General features: G+C 47.6%; 1 long non-coding RNA gene across 2 annotated transcripts in view; it reads left to right on the forward strand.

The window, feature by feature from the left end:
• The window catches only part of LOC122451366, a 31,983-nt gene extending 15,617 nt beyond the window's left edge, over nt 1-16,366 (forward strand). Inside the window, exons 2-4 of one of the 2 annotated variants that reach the window (XR_006272388.1) lie at nt 6,494-6,864; nt 7,316-7,483; nt 16,347-16,366. This is a non-coding gene — a long non-coding RNA (uncharacterized LOC122451366). Of the gene's footprint in view, nt 1-6,493; nt 6,865-7,315; nt 7,484-7,976; nt 8,035-16,346 lie in introns of those variants that run through there. The other variant, XR_006272387.1, reaches the window with a different exon arrangement.
• Nucleotides 16,367-17,172: the final 806 nt, after the last annotated feature.

The raw sequence follows: 17,172 nt of genomic DNA on the forward strand, positions 1-17,172 counted from the left end.
CTTGCATTGGAAGCATGGAGACATAACCACTGGACCACCAGGGAAGTCCCAGGAGTTAGTGTTCAATGGGAACAGAGTTTCAGTTCTGGAAGATGAAAAATGTTCTAGAGATGGAGGGTGATGGTTGCGAAGCAATGGGGATGTACTTGGTAGCACTAAGTCGTATGTTTAACATGGTAAATTTTATGTCATGTGTCTTTCCCCACAGTTTAAGATTATGTCTCACCTCCTTGCAGTGCAAACCCTCCTGTCAAGGGTGAACAAAGCATTGTTTACCTTATGCTCATGGGTTCTGACGGGAGACTAGCTGGGTTCAGATCCGGACTCTAGCTGTGTGATGCAGTGGTTAGCTCTCAGCAATGCTACTTAAGCTCCCTGAGTGTAGCTGCCACATTTGCAAAAACCAGGATAATAATAGGACCCAGCTTCTAGCATTGTTGGGGGGATTGAGGGATGGGACACGTGGAAGGTGCTGAGCGCTGGTGCCTGGCAAGGAGGAAGCACCTGGTAAATGTCAGCTGTTGTTGGTACCTGATAAAAGATAGCACCTACCCCAGTGATCCTAAAAAAAACACCCAATACATACTCATCATTATGCGGAACATAAAGAACATAATTAAGAATCTTGGCAACTGAAACACAGCATATGGTTTCATACCTACTGTGTGATCATAAGAACAAACAACTTGTTCTTTTCCCTTTGGGTTAGTATTCAAAATTAAGGGAAAATTGCCCACAATCAAGTCTGAGCCTGATGAAAATGGGTCACAGTACAAAGCCTTCCACAGTCAGATGATTCACTTAGTGTGGAAGCGGCCAAGCCCCAGCGCTGGGTCCTCTTTGTGGCTCCATCCAGCTTACAAGCCCTGTTCCCCTCTGAAGCCCCGAGCCCCTCTTGAAGGCCTTGGGATATAACATCTGACATTGGGGGCCAATTCACCCTCTAGTTCGTCACTGTGCTGTTGACGCAAAGAAGGCCTTTCTGAGTCCCCAGAGAATTAGATTCATGTTGTCGTGAGCACTTTCAGGACATAGACGTTCCCTAAACGCTAGGAGATATGTTTACAATTTGAGCATTCAATTGTAAATCCCACCCACGATGGATCACAAAATGTGGTCATGTAAGCATGAAGACACCCAGGCCACCTAAGACCTGAGTGCGTGTGTGCTCAGTTGCTAAGTTTTGTCTGACTCTTTGTGATCCCACAGACCGTTGCCCACTAGGCCCCTCTGTCCTTGGAATTTTCCAGGCAAGAATACTGGAGTGGGTTTCCATTTCCTCCTTCAGGGGATCTTCCCAACTTAGGGACCAAACCTACGTTTCCTGCATCTCCTGGATTGACAGGCAGATTCTTCATCACTGAGCGACTTGGGAAGCCCAGGACCTGTTTGTTGTCCAGTTGCTAAGTCGTATCTGACTCTTTGTGACCTCATGGACTGCAGTACACCTGGCTTCCCTGTCCTTCACTATCTCCTGGAATTTGCTCAAACTCACGTCCACTGAGTCAGTGATGCCATCCAACCATCTCATCCACTGTCACCCCCTTCTCTTCCTGCCCTCAATCTTTCTCAGCATCGGAATCTTTTCCAATGAGTCAGCTCTTCGAATCGGGTGGCTAAAGTATTGGAACTTCAGCTTCAGTGTCAGTACTTCCAATGAAAATTCAGGACTGATTTCCTTTAGAATTGACAGATTTGATCTCCTTGCAGTCCAAAGGACTCTCAAGAGTCTTCTTTAACACCACAATACGAAAGCATCAATTCTTCTGCGCTCAGCCTTCTCTGTGGTCCAACTCTCACATCTGTACATGAGTACTGGAAAAAATAAAAGATTTGACTACACAGATCTTTGTTGGCAAAGCAGTATCTCTGCTTTTTAATACACTGTCTAGGTTTGTCAGAGCTTTTCTTCCAAGGAACAAGTGTCTTTTAATTTCATGGCAGCAGTTGCTGTCTGCAGTGAGTTTGCAGACCCCACTACCGTCCCCCAAAGGAAAAGTGTGTCCATCAGAAGGTTGCCTCGGCTGCTGGTTGTGGTGGTATTTACTCAGCCTTGGAGGAGTGGAAAACAGAGTTACAGAGCCAGACAATGTCAGGACCAGGGAAGGAGTCATACCTGGGTCTATTGGTTAACCCATGTCCACGGTGGAGGTGGGCATGCTAGACTGTGTAAGTCTGACACCATTGTGGTTCCACTTTCATGCTCATTAAACCTGCTTCATAGACCTATCTACAGGGAAATAATGTATTGGTTATATGAACTCCTCAAGTATTCTTTTTTTTAAAAATTAATTTTATCAGAGTTTATTAGTAGTTGCTTTATAATGTTGTGCTAGTTTCTATTGTACAACAAAGTGGATCAGCTTTACATACAAATGTACCCCCTCCTTTTTGGGTTTCTTTCCCATTTAGGTCACCACAAGGCCCTGAGTAGAATTCCCTGAGCTAAGCAGTAGGTTCTCATCAGTTGTCTATTTTATACGCAGTCGTCTGTGTATGTCCGTCCCAGCCTCCCAACTCCTTCCACCCTCACGTCTCCCCAGCTGGTATCCATACATTTGTCCTCTGTCTGGGTCTCTGTTTCTGTTTTGCAAATGAGATCATCTGTACCATTTTTCTAGATCATTATTATTTTTCTAGGTTATTGTTAAGTACATACATGCGTTAATATACGATATTTATTTTTCTCTTTCTGACTTACTTCCCTCTCTATATGATACTCTCTAGATTCATCCACATCTCTACAAATGACCCAATTTCATCCCATTTTGTGACTGAGTAATATTCCTCTCTATGTACATACCACATCTTCTTTATCCATTCCTCTGTTGATGGACATTTTGGTTGCTTCTATTGGACTCAAGTATTCCTGTTCTTACGTGTGGTAGGTAGAATAAGGCTCTCCCCCCAAGATATTTATGTTCCAATTCTTAGAAGCTGTGACTATGTTATGTTACATGGCAAATGCAAACTGAGGTTGCAGATGGTGTTAAACTGGTCTTAGAAGAGGCAGATTATCCTGGATCGTCTGGGTGGGCTGAATGAGATCACAAGGGTCCTTAACGAGGGAGGTGGCAGCGATGTGAGGTCAGAGTGATGAGAGGTGAGAAGGATTCAGCCAGTGCTGCTGGCTTTGCGGATGGAGGCAGCGGGCGGCACACCAACGAGCGCAGCTGCCTCTGGGAGCTGGAAAAGGCGAGGAAGCAGAGTCTCTCCTGGAGCCTCCGTGGGAATGCAGCCCACCGACAGACAGCTTGATTTTAGCCCAGTGAGTTGGGGGCCAGACTTCTGGCCTACTGAACTGTAGGATAATAAATTTCTGTTGTTTTAAGCCACGCAGTGTGTGGTGATTTGTTACAGCAGCAAGAGGAACCTAATACACCATGGCAGTGATTTCTCGACGTAAATGAATAAATTGGCATTTTGATTTATGCTTCCGTCTCAGCGTATGTGGTTTAAACTCTCCACGGACTGACAAAAATCAGATTTCTGACTCCGCAAAGCTAAGCAGAGCCGGCCCCGGGAAGGCTTCTCCACTAACAGACTGGAAGATTAATTTTCATTTATTGAGAAGGTCTATGTGTTGAGTGCGTTCAGTATATTTCCTGGAAATCTCTCTATAGCTCTGTGAGTTAGTATGCTGATGCCCGTTTAATGGGCTTCTCTGGTGGCCCAACAGTAAAAAAAATTGGCCCTGCAACGCAGGAAACCAGGCGGGAGCTGCTGGTTCGATCCCTGGGTCGGGAAGATCCCCTGGAGAAGGAAATGGCAACCCACTCCAGTATTCTTGCTTGGGAAATTCCATGGACAGAAGAGCCTGGTAGGCTACAGTCCACAGGGTTGCAAAGAGTCGGACATGACTTAGCAACTAAACAACAACATGACCATTTCATAGATGAGATCACTGTGGCTCAGGCAGGGCCAAACAACCACAAATGGTCTGGATTTACACCCTGTCTGAGTGTCTCAAACGTACATGCCTCGCTGCAGTGCTGTCCCGGACAGCTCCGTCTTTCAGAGAGCAGTCCTCTGGGTCATGCCTTCTGAGTAAAGCACCTGGGCAGAAGCAGGGCAGCATGAAGTGCCCGTCTTCATGTTCAGCTGGGGCTTTTACGTTCCTTCCGGAGAAGGGGGTGGAGTGCATCCCACATATTGTGTTATTTGTAAAATGCTGCCTGCGTACTTCCGGACATTCTGTGTTAACTGTTTCACATACTGCACATGGTCCATCACACTGTGTGTTCTGTTGTTCTCGATGACTGTTGTTATTATTTAAAACTACTTATCTGGCTGCATCGGGTCTCAGCTGCAGCACTGGGGATCTTCATTGCTTTGTGTGGTTTCCCTAGTTGTGTCGTGAGCGCTCAGTAGTTACAGCAAGTGGACTTAGCTGCCCTGGGGCATCTTAGTTCCTCAACCAGGGGTCAGACCAGCAACCCCTGCATTGCAGGTGGATTCTTTCCCGCTGAGCCACTAGGTCTGGAATCCATCCCCAAGCACTAGGCTCCAGCACTCACCCTTCCGGCTGTAACCCAGCCTCAGCATTCCCCACGGCACTCAGTCTGGACCCTGGCTGCCCCAAGAGCTTCCTGAATGAAGCTGAGGTCGTGCATGAAGGAGAGAAGCGTGAACACCTCTCCTCGTCTTCCTGGGGTTTTGCTGGGTGACGGCAGGAAGCGCTCGGCGGGCTTTCATCCTCAGTTCCCAGTTGCGGGTATTCACGTCTGGAAGGCGTCCATCACTTGTGTTCTCAAGTTGTTGCAGAGGTGGTTCACAGTGGCCTGGCAGCTTTGCTCTGAATTTTCCATCCAGATAAGCAAGTAATTGGAGAAGCCCCTGATTCCAGCCAAACTGCAAATTGCTCATCTCTTTCCCAAAGGAAAGAGAGAAAATGTGTCCCAAGCTGCAGCCTGAGGGAGTCAAGAGCAGGGGCTTTGGGACCAGCATCTTCCTTGAGTTCATATATTCATTTTTCTGTCGGGCTTGAAGAGACCTGGGTCTTATTTCTTTACTTATTTTTTAAAAATCTTTCTATTGTGTATAATTGGTAAGCATCCACTTTTTAAAAAAAACATTCTTTTATCTTTTTATTTCTGGCCTCATTGTGCGGCGTGGCAAGTAGGATCTTAAATTCTCAACCAGGAGTCGAACCTATGTCCCCTACATTGGATGCGAAGAGACTTAACCACTGGACCGCCAGGGAAGCCTCCTGGGTTTTATTATTATGCGTCTCAGCAGAGCCTTCATCCTCATCACCTTCCCCACTCATGGTGTGTGTGTGCGTTAGTCGCTCAGTCGTGTCCGACTCTCTGCGACCCCATGGACCGTAGCCCACCAGGCTCCTCTGTCCATGGGATTCTCCAGGCCAGAATCCTGGAGTGCGTAGCCATTCCCTTCTCTGGGGGATCGTCCTGACCCAGGGATAGAACCCGGGTCTCCCACACTGCAGGCAGATTCTTTACCATCTGAGCCATCTGGGAAGCCACCTCCCCGCTCATGGTAGGTCCAGCAAATTCAGCTCAACCCCAGAAGCCCTGACTGTGTGTCCACTGTGTCTAAGCCCTGAGTAGAGTGGCAGGAACACAGAGTCAGCCAGGAGTGTCTTCTCCAGGAAGGACAAACTCTGGCCGGTGACCAGCCGAGGAGGAGCCGGCACAATCAGAAGTGTCTGCTCTCTTCGAGCGGCTGAGCAGGAAAGACATGCTGGAGAACTCACAACAGGGGGTGGGAGCCTGGGTCAGATGTCTCCATGTTACCCCCATCCTTGCTGTTCTCCCGGCTGCATGGACAGGAATCCAGTTGCAGACGCAGAGGCCAGAGCACTGGGAGGTGGCGGGGTCCCCAGGACGTGGCTTCCAACCCAGTCCTCACCCCTTCCTCCGCCTGTGACCTCGGGCGCTCTCCGCAGCGTCTCAGAGCCTCAGCTTTCATCTGGCCGTGAGCCCAGGGAGAACCCGAGGCTGGAAGGGTCAGGGCAGCACCCTCGGTGGTCCTGCAGGTCAGACAGCCCTGTGGGGGCCAGCTCAGGTGCTGCCTCTCTGCTGGCCGTCTGCTCGGTTCAAGAGGAAGTGGGCTCGGTCACCCCAGGGGAAATGCCTGCGTGGATCCCAGAGGAGTGGGTTTAGCGGCCCAAACTGTTCATCGTTAGCCTCCCCAGGGGGACATGTGCCCTGCCCGCTTGGCTGGCATGGAGCTGATGGATGACAGGGGAGTGCAGACCGCCCCGGGGGTCTCCCTGCAGGAAGGAGCCCGGCCCTGGGGACAGCCACCCACGCAGCCGTGGTTGCACAGCCCTCCAAACTGCGACCCAGGTCTCCACTGTCAGCGCCCCCTCCGGAGGAGGGTTTGGGAAACTCATTTTTGGGGATGCCAAGTTGCTCTCTGGTCCTGGGTTCGGTGATGGTGGGCAGGGAGTCTACCTGGAGGGGGGACAGCTATTGATTCCAGTGGCTTTCATTTCCTTCCTTGTTTCTCTCATTTTATTTTGTTGCAGCAGCGGCTTTCTTTTCGCTGCCTCTGAGAAGACCCTCGGGAGAGGCTGGCCTGGGGTCTTTGCAGCAAGTGCGCGTCTGGCTCCAGGCTGCTGTGATGGATAGAGGCAATTTCCCCGCGAAATCGGCTGCAGAATTGGCAGTTGCACGGGACATCCATTACATCCCTGCCGGAGAGAGAAGCTTTTCCAGAGCGCCTCAGGACGGAGCGATGCCGCTCACAAGGGGGGTGGGGAAGCAGAAATAACCTAAAGGGAAAGGCGTCTATTTTAATTTTTTTGCAGAGCTGCGTCTCCTACATATGGGTCCAGCCCACTCTTGTGAAGCGGCTCCTTTTGGAAAACAAGGGGACTTGCGAACGGCTTTGTTAAAGGTAAGGATGCAAAGAGAAACAGAAGCTCGTTTCAAGCAGAACCCAGCGCCTCTTCTTGCACAGGCAGGCCCCCTGGATCAAGGAGCCCTTAGTTTTCATCGGAGACCAGAGAGACACCACTGATTAACATACTGGACACTGGTGCTTTAAAAGCATTAGGTACTTTAAGTTCATCAAAACCTGGTGATGTAGATATTATGATTATCATCCCCATCTTTGGGCTTCCCTGGTGGCTCAGGAGGTAAAGAATCTGCCTGTAATGCAGGAGACCTGGGTTCGATCCCGGGGTCGGGAAGATCCCCTGGAGAAGGGAATGGCTACCCACTCCAGTATTCTTGCCTGGAGAATTCCATGGACAGAGGAGCCTGACAGGCTAGTCTGTGGGGTTGCAAAGAATTGGACACGACTGAGTGACTGACTCTTCCATACTTCTTTCATCTCCATTTTACAGATAAGAAAACTGAGGCACAGGGCAATGAGGTGACTTGTCCAAGGTCATCTCTCAGTAAGAAGAGGAGCCAGATTCAAACCCATGCTCTCTGGAACCCATGTTCATGTTCCTAACGCTCTTTGCTTCTGTCTCTTGCTCATCTTGGGAAGCCAGACAACTCCCAGAGCTGTAAGTGGCACGTTTGCTGGCTCTTAAATCCCAGATCCCTGTTTGGTAAACTTGTACTTTTCTCCAGACTCCTTTTTAAAAAAATTTTTTAATTGAAGTGTAATTGATTTACAGTTATATAATCGATTTATAATTTATTGATTTATAATATATAAGTTACAATATAGAATTGATTTGCAATATATAATTTGCATTTTATAATACACAATAATTATAATTTATAATATGTAATAATTATATAATATATAATAATTTATATATAATTTACATTTTTATATAATTAAAATGACTTACAATATAATTGATTTACAATATATAATTGATTTACAATTATGCAATCAATCCCTGGGTTGGGAAGATCCCCTGGAGAAGGGAAAGGCTATCCACTCCAGTATTCTGGCCTGGAGAATCCCACGGGGTCACAAAGAGTCGGACACAGCTGAGCGGCTTTCACTCACTTCATACACTTACAGCCATATGTATTCTTTTTCAGGTTCTTTCCCCTTACAGTTTATTACATAATATTGAGTTGAGATCCCTGTACTATACGGTAGGTCCTTGTTGGTTATCTATTTTATACATAATAGTGTGTATATGCTAATGCCAGCCTCCTAATTTATCCCTAAATTTCCCCTTCGGTAACCGTAAGTTTGTGTCTATAGACTCACTTCTTCCTCTGTGTGAACTCACCTCATCGCTGCTGAAGGGCAGGGTCTGGGGTGAGTAGGCAGAGCGTCTGGTCCAGGGCTAGCTGTGGGCTTCATCGCAGAAGCATCGGCTTGGCACCCGGGAGCTTGCTCTGAGCCGGGCTCTCTGCTGGGCACTGGGGATGTACCTGGCCTTTGCGTGCACTTGCTCAGTCACTTCCGTTGTGTCCGATCCTCTGCAACCTTATGGACTGTAGCCCGCTAGGCTCTTCTGTCTGTGGGGATTGTCCAGGCAAGAATACTGGAATGCATTGCCATTTCTTCCTCCAGGGGATCTTCCTGACCCAGGGATCAAACCTGCATCTCTTACGCCTCCTGCATTGGCATGCCAGTTCTTTACCACTGGGAAGCACCTGGCCTTTAGGATCCTGCCGTTTACGTGGGGACTCAGACAATAAGTCAGCTCACAGAAACATGGGTGAGCGCTCTACAGAGCGCTACAACTGGCTCACGGGCGATGGGTTTTGAGTTGGATAACCAGGTGCGGCCTCTCCAAGAAGTGACATTGAAACTGAAATTGAGTGTTTGCAGAGTCTTAGCTCCCGAACCAGGGATTGAGCCTGGGCCCTCAGCAGTGAAGGCTTGGAGTCCTACCCACTGGACCACCAGGAAATTCCCCCAAATGAGCCAGCCATGGGGTGATCAGAAGGAAGGGCTTTCCCATAGCCTTTATGATGGGGCTCACCTGTGAGTGGCCACGGCCATCCTCATGTTAACTAATGGACCCAATTCCCTCTTTAAGTGAAGTGAAACTCGCTCAGTCGTGTCCGACTCTGCGACCCCATGGACTATACAGTCCATGGAATTCTCCAGGCCAGAATACTGGAGTGGGTAGCCTTTCTCTTCTCCAGGGGATCTTTCCAACCCAGGGATTGAACCCAGGTCCTCCACATTGCAGGCAGATTCTTTACCAGCTGAGCCACCAGGGAAGTCTAAGAATGCTAGAGTGGGTAGCCTATCCCTTCTCCAGGGGATCTTCCCGACCCAAGAATCAAACTGGTTGTCTCCTGCATTGCAGGTGGATTCCTTCCCTCTGAGCTACCAGGGAAGCCCAGTTCCCTCTTTGATCCCCCGCAAATGCCAAAACCATCCTGGTTTAATCAAGAGACCTATGTTTATTCAACATAATTAGCTCAAGAAAGATAATCCAGGGGACCTAATGCCTTCTCTTCTCTGTGTAGCCACTTGCATTTTCTATGTTATGTTTTTGCTTTCTGTGTGTGTCTAATTTTATTTTCCATGATTGACCTGGATTTTAGGTTTTAATAGCCTAAATATCAAATTTTGTTAGTTCAGCTGTATAGTTAAGATGCGCTTACTCTGTTGCTCTTAATTAACGGATACCATTCAACAACAACAACAGCAGCGAGAAGGAAGGCCTTCCAGGGAGAGGAACCTGCACGTGGGCCAGGGCCCCACCGTGGGGGCAGGACGGGTGTGTGTGGACCGGGGGTGGAGTAGGGGGAGGGGTGGGGCGGGGAGGCGGGGTGCAGGGCCTCGCAGGTCGCAGCAAGGAGCTGGGATTTCATTTAAGTGCATGAGGAAGCCACGGAAACTGTGAACACTGCAGGGACTGGGTCAGATGAGATGCTGGCACTTCGCGGACACTGGCCCCTCTGCTAGGGTGCCCGTGGAAGCCTCCCAGGCCAGTAGTGTGGCCCAACGGTTAGAGCTCGGGTCACACAATGAGAATGGCTATTCCATTCATCCTCCTGTTCTTCATTTGATCATGGCCCAGCACTTTGCTTGGCACCGAGGATAGAGAGTGGCCTGGGGTACATCCTGGCCTCCAGCAGCTACTGCTACAGGACACAAGGAAGCTGTCAGCCCAGGGCTGGGTGGCAGAGGTTAAAAGCCAGCTTCTGTGAAGGGTACAGGACAGAGGTCTTTCACAAGAGCCACCCAAGACAAACTAGAAACAGTAGTTCTCTGACTGTTCAGTTCAGTTCAGTCGCTCAGTCGTGTCCAACTCTTTGCAACCCCATGGACTGCTGCACGCCAGGCCTCCCTGTCCTTCACTAACTCATGGAGTTTACTCAACCTCATGTCCATTGAGTTGGTGATGCCATCCAACCATCTCATCCTCTGTCGTCCCCCTCTCCTCCTGCCTTCAATCTTTCCCAACATCAGGGTATTTTTCAATGAGTCAGCTCTTCACATCATGTGGCTAAAGTATTGGAGTTTTAGCTTCAGCAACAATCCTTCCAATGAATCTTTAGGACTGATCTCCTTTAGGATGGACTGGTTGGATCTCCTTGCAGTCCAAGGGACTCTCAAGAGTCTTCTCCAACACCACAGTTCAAAAGCATCAATTCTTCGGCACTCAGCTTTCTTCACAGTCCAACTCTCACATCCATACATGACCACTGGAAAAACCATAGCCTTGACTAGATGGACCTTTGCCAAGTAATGTCTCTGCTTTTTAATATGCTGTCTAGGTTGGTCATAACTTTTCTTCTGAGGAGCAAGTGTCTTTTAGTTTCATGGCTGCAGTCACCATCTGCAGTGATTTTGGAGCCCCCCAAAATAAAGTAGTCACTGTTTCCACTGTTTCCTCATCTATTTGCCATTAAGTGATGGGACCAGATGCCGTGATATTAGTTTTCTGAATGTTGAGTTTTAAGCCAAATTTTCACTATCCTCTTTCATTTTGATCAAGAGGCTGTTTAGTTCTTCTTTGCTTTTGGCCATAAGGGTGGTGTCATCTGCATATCTGAGGTTATTGATATTTCTCCTGGCAATCTTGATTCCAGCTAGTGCTTCATCCTGACCAGCATTTTCATGATGTACTCTGCATATAAGTTAAATGAGCAGGGTGACATTATACAGCCTTGACATACTCCTTTCCCGATTTGGAACCAGTCTGTTGTTCCACGTCCAGTTCTAACTGTTGCTTCTTGCCCTGCACACAGATTTCTCAGGAGACAGGTAAGGTGGTCTGGTACTCCCATCTCTTTAAGATTTTTCCACAGTTCATTGTGATCCACACAGTCAAAGGCTTTGGCATAGTCAGTAAAGCAGACTGGATGTTTTTCTGGAACTCTCTTGCTTTTTTGATGATCCAACAGATGTTGGCAATTTGATCTCTGGTCCCTCTGCTTTTTCTAAATCCAGCTTGAACATCTGGAAGTTCATGGTTCATGTTCTGTTGAAGCCTGGCTTGGAGAATTTTGAGCATTACTTTGCTAGCGTGTGAGATGAAGGCAATTGTGCGGTAGTTTGAGCATTCTTTGGGATTGCCTTTCTTTGGGATTGGAGTGAAAACTGACCTTTTCTGGTCCTGTGGCCACTGCTGAGTTTTCCAGATTTGTTGGCATATTGAGTGCAGCACTTTCACGGCATCATCCTTTAAGATTTGAAATAGCTCAACTGGAATTTTATCACCTCCACTAGCTTTGTTCATAGTGATGCTTCCTAAGGCCCACTTGACTTCACATTCCAGGATGTCTGGCTCTAGGTGAGTGATCACACCATTGTGGTTATCTGGGTCATGAAAATCTTTTTTTGTATCGTGCTTCTGTGTTTTCTTGCCACCTCTTCTTAATATCTTTTGCTTCTGTTAGGTCCACACCATTTCTGTCCTTTATTGAGCCCATCTTTTCGTGGAATGTTCCCTTGGTATCTCTAATTTTCTTGAAGAGATCTCTAGTCTTTCCCATTCTATTGTTTTCCTCTATTTCTTTGCATTGATCACTGAGGAAGGCTTCCTTATCTCTCCTTGTGATTCTTTGGAACTCTGCATTCAAATGGGGATATCTTTCCTTTTCTCCTTTGCCGTTCACTTTTCTTTTCACAGCTATTTATAAGGCCTCCTCAGACAGCCATTTTGCTTTTTTGCATTTCTTTTTCTTGGGGATGGTCTTGCTCCCTGTCTCCTGTACAATGTCACGAACCTCCGTCCGTAGTTCTTCAGGCACTCTATCAGATCTGATCCCTTGAATCTCTCTGTTAAAAAACCTTAATTAAAATAACACGAATCCTTACATTCCAATGGAATCAATACTAATAAAACCACGATGTTTGTCTGATGTTGGGGACTCAGACAGAAGGTGGTCCTTGGAGATGAGGAGGAGAAAGGGCTGGAGGGAGGGGAATCTCAGCAGAAAGAAGGAGGGGCTTGGCCCAGGTGTTCTGGATCCTCTTGGCTTTCCTGGTGGCTCAGCGGTAAAAGAATCTCCCCGCAATGCAGGAGACACAGGAGATGCAGGTTTGACCCCTGGGTGGGAAGATCCCCTGGAGGAAGAAATGGCTACCCGTTCAAGTATCTTGCCTGGAGAATCCCATGGACAGAGGAGCCTGGTGGGCTACATACAGTCCATTGGGGTCACGCAGAGTCAGACCCTACCGGGCAGGCACACACTAGGGAGCACGCTGAGGTCAAATTTGGAAACAATTCCTGTTATCTTTTCCGACAAATGTTGCAGCCTCACACTTCAGCAAACACCTTTTTATGGGGAGGGGCGTTAGAAATGCTCAGAACTAGCCAAGTTTCCCAGCAGCTATAAACTTACGAAGACCTTGCTGACAACTGGACCTGGTAAAGAAAAACCGAAACCTACTTTCTTCCCTAAATCCCAATGAGTGTTATAGCGCCCTCTGGTGGTGCAAGGGGAAATGACAATCCCGCTGGTCTCAGAAGAAAACTTGTCCGATCGTTCTCTACTCTGCTTCGTGATAAATGTATTTATCGTGCTTCAGACTCATGCACCCACCATTTGCAGACTTGGCCAGCGTCGTCTCTTTCATGATGTTCTCCTATATTTCCATTGGCAATAATTTCTACCTCAGTTCAGTTCAGTTGCTCAGTCGTGTCCAGCTCTCCGTGACCCTATGGACTGCAGCACGCCAGCCTTCCCTGTCCTTCACCAACTCCCGGAGCTTACTCAAACCCACGTCCATCGAGTCCGTGATGCCATTCAACCATCTCATCCTCTGTCGTCCCCCTCTCCTCCTGCCCTCAATCTTTCCCAGCATCAGGGTCTTTTCCAATGAGTCAGTTCTTCGCATCAGGTGGCCAGAGTATTGGAGCTTCAGCTTCAACATCAGTCCTTCCAATGAATATTCAGGACTGATCTCCTTTAGGATGGACTGGTTGGATCTCCCTGTAGTCCCAGGGACAGTCAAGAGTCTTCTCCAACACCGCAGTTCAAAAGCATCAATTCTTTGGTGCCAAGCTTTCTTTATGGTCCACTGGACCATACACGACCACGGGAAAAACTATAGCTTTGACTAGACGGACCTTTGTCGGCAAAGTAACGTCTCTGCTTTTTCCTACTCCATCCTTATTACTCATCCATGCAATTTTTACTTACTGGTTGAGAAACTATATGATGGGCTTTTCAACTTGCCCTGCATTTGAGGCACCTGGGAGCCTTTCTCTATCTTGCCTGGCAGAACAGAAGCTTCTGGAAGGTAGAGAATCAAATTGAGTCTCTCTGTGTTTGAGAGAGGGGGAGAACACAAATTAGAACCAAACCAAAGGTGGCCACTTACACCTTCAAGAGGGGTGTGTGTGACACTATTTACACAAAAGGGTATAGACACTTCTTTTTTTTTCTATGTTTAATTTAAAATTTTTCATTGCTGTATAGTTCCCCGTCCCACTCCAGTGGTTTCCACTGTGACTTAGGGTTGTGGTTGTCAAGCCTATTGTGGAGCTGGAGAAGAAGGAGGAGAACAAGCAAGTTAAGATGCTACATGGCTTATTTTTTTAAAAAAAGAACCAGATTAAGCCTTTTTTCCCCCTTAAACAAATGCTCCCCAGACTGTTGCGTTTATGGAGGAGTGGATTTTTGGAGGTGCTCCCTCCTCCCTCCACCGACACCATCCTCCCAAGCCATTTCAGGAACAGTCAATCTAAGCTATTTGCATTGTGCTGGTGCGATCACTGCTTTCTGCTTTCCTCACATATTCAAACGTCCTGCAAGAACCCCCCAGGCCTTCTGCTAGAAGGTTTCTTCGTATGGAATACAAGGCAAAAAGGGTCTAGGGTTCTGTCTGGGGCAAGAGGATTTAAAACAGGGGCAAGAAGAAAATAAAAGCTACTCTTCTCCCATTTTTCTGTTTTGCTTCTTCTCTCAAATTCTTGGGAGAGATTGTCCCCATGTGGGGCTCAAAATAATTTCATTTACATTTCAAAAAACTCAGAATAAGGCAGATATCTGAGATGTCCCTAAAGAACATTTTCTGAGCATATAGTGTGTCCCGGGTTGGGTATCCAGGGATGGATAAAACAGAGTCTGCTCTTGAGTATCTCAGAATTCAGGGGAGACATAAAGATGTATGATTAAGGGAGATGATGCAGGTGTTGTGAAAGAGAGGGGCTTCCCTGGTGGCTCAGATGGTAAAGAATCTGCCTGCAATGCAGGAAGCTGGGGTTTGATCCCTGGGTTAGCAAGATTCCCTGGAGAAGGGAATGTCAACCCACTCCAGGATTCTTGCCTGCAGAATCCCATGGACAGAGGAGCCTGGCAGCCCACAGCCCATGGGGTCGCAGAGTTGGACACAACTGAGCAGCTAACACTTCACATTTCATGTCTATTCCACTAGGTGTTAGGTCCACGGGGTGGGGATTTTTGCCCATTTTGTTTCCTGATCTATCTCCAGACTTTAGAGTCGTGCCAGGTGCATGGTGCAAGCATACTTAGTCATGTCTGACTCTTTGCAACCTCATGGACTGTAGCCCACCAGGCTCCTCTGTCTATGGAATTTTCCAGGCAAGAATACTGCAGAGGGTTGCCATTTCCTATGCCAGGGGAACCTCCCAATCCAGGGATTGAACCTGCATCTCTTGTGTCTCCTATACTGACAGGCAGATTCTTGACCACTACACCACCTGGGAAACCAGATGCATGGTACCTCTTAGTAAATACTTTTTGGATGAATGAATGGATCACAAATGGGGTGAGGAAGTGGGCTGGGAAGTTATCCACCCACCGCAGTGTAGCCCTGTCCCCACCAGACTGTCCCTTGACAGCAAAATCACGTTCCATCACCATCTATTTTCCAAACGCCAGAAGATTCTCATAGGTGTAATGGATGCCAGGTCTTCCCAGGTGGCACAGTGGTAAAGAACCCCCCTGTAGTGCAGGCAAAGCAAGAGATGCGGGTTCAATTCCTGGTCCTGGAAGATCCCCTGGAGAAGACATGGCAACTCACAGCAGTATTCTTGCCTGGGAAATCCGATGGGCAGAGGAGCCTGGCGGGCTACAGCCTGTGGGGTTGCAAAGAGTCAGACACAACTTAGTGAGTAAACAACAACAAAAATGGGTGCCAGTTCAAGGGCATCTTCTTTGAGGAAGAAGCTTGTGGCTGATTCTTGAAGCAGAAACCGAAGGAAAGGAAGTCAGACTGACTCGGTGGATGTTGATGGAGCTGGTGGAGGTGCTCTGTTTGGTCCCTCCTTATCACCTCCTGTCCACATTTCTTGGTATAGGACCCTTGACCCCAGCTCCATCCTTGTACACATTGTTGGGATATTAGAGTCAACTCAGTAATTCATATGAAAATGATTAATTAAGCACTATGATGTGTCATGGAGCTAAGGCTTAGGCCTCAGGGACACACAGGGCAGGTGTTCCCAGTTCTCACGGATTCACAGCCTGGTGCAGAGACAAGTGGACATGGACTCAGGACACAGTGTAGTCTTTAAGTGTTGCTAGTGGTCAGAGAAGGCTTCCTGGAGGAAGCATCACCTCATCTGGCTCCTAAGGAATGAGCGGAAGTTGAGAGAGGAGGCGGAGAGTGCGAGGATGAGCATTCTAGCAGAAGGAACAGAAGATGCAAAGTGCTGAGGGCAGGAGAGAAAAAAAAGATATACAACACTCATCTCTTGCTCAAGATCCTTCAGTGACTCCCCGTGTCATCAAAACCTGGTTCAAAAGCTTAAGTGTGTTTCCCGGGCAGTTCACCCTAGAGAGGAGAAAAGACAGGAACCCAACTATGAGGATCCAGTCATGTCTTTGTCATTTATCGGCCTGGAAGTTCTCCACCTCCCCAACCCCCACCTTGTGGCAGATCTCCTCTGAGCTTGTGTGCTAAGTCATTTCAGTCGTGTCCGACTCTTTGCGATGCTCTGGACCTAGCCCCTCTGGCTCCTCTGTCCATGCGTTTCTCCAGGCAAGAATACTGAAGTGAGTTGTTATGTCCTCCTCCAGGGGATCCTCCCGATGCAGGGATTGAACCCGTGTCTCTTACGTCTCCTGCATTGGCAGGTGGGTTCTTTATCACTCATGCCATCTGGGAAGCTCAGAGGTCCTCCAGAAGCCCTCTATAACCACTGGCTTCCTGACGTCATCTTCTGTAATCCCTCGTCTTCTACAGAGATTGACGTGGAGAGGGTACACACCCAGCCCTCCCAAACAACGCTTTCAGGGACAGTGGGGTCCAGGTGCAAACAGACGGGACCGGAAGAGGTGCGACACTTTTCCTGATGAGGACAATCACTGGAGCAGTCTGGCTCCTCACTCCCCGTTTCCTGCAGAATTTGTAGGGCGTTGGTCCTAGCTTAGCACAGGCGCCACCTTCATGATCGTTATTATTATTATTATTATTGCTGCTATCATTTGGCAGCAGTTTGCTACACCAGTACTACCAGATGCCATCTTTGGAGAAGCAACAACTAAATTTCTTCTAGTTTTACTTAAAGATTCATTTGTTTGTTTAATTGAGGTATCACTGATTTACAGTACTAGTTTCAAGTGTACAACTTAGTGATTTGATTTGATATAGATTATATTCAATTTAAAGTTACTACGAAACACTGGCTGTATACCCTGGGTCGTGCATTGTGTCTTTTGAATTTTGTATTCGGTTGTTTGAACATCTTAATCCCTTTCTCCTGTCTTGCCCCTCCAGCCCTCTCCCCACCAGTAACCCCTAATTTGTTCTCTGTATCTGTGAGTCTATTTCTGTTTTGTTTTATATACATATAAATTATATTATATATCATAATCATAATTATGTTTATATTATAAAAACATA

This window comes from Cervus canadensis, chromosome 12 (genome assembly GCF_019320065.1).
Source record: "Cervus canadensis isolate Bull #8, Minnesota chromosome 12, ASM1932006v1, whole genome shotgun sequence".
Classification (NCBI taxonomy): Eukaryota; Metazoa; Chordata; class Mammalia; order Artiodactyla; family Cervidae; genus Cervus; species Cervus canadensis.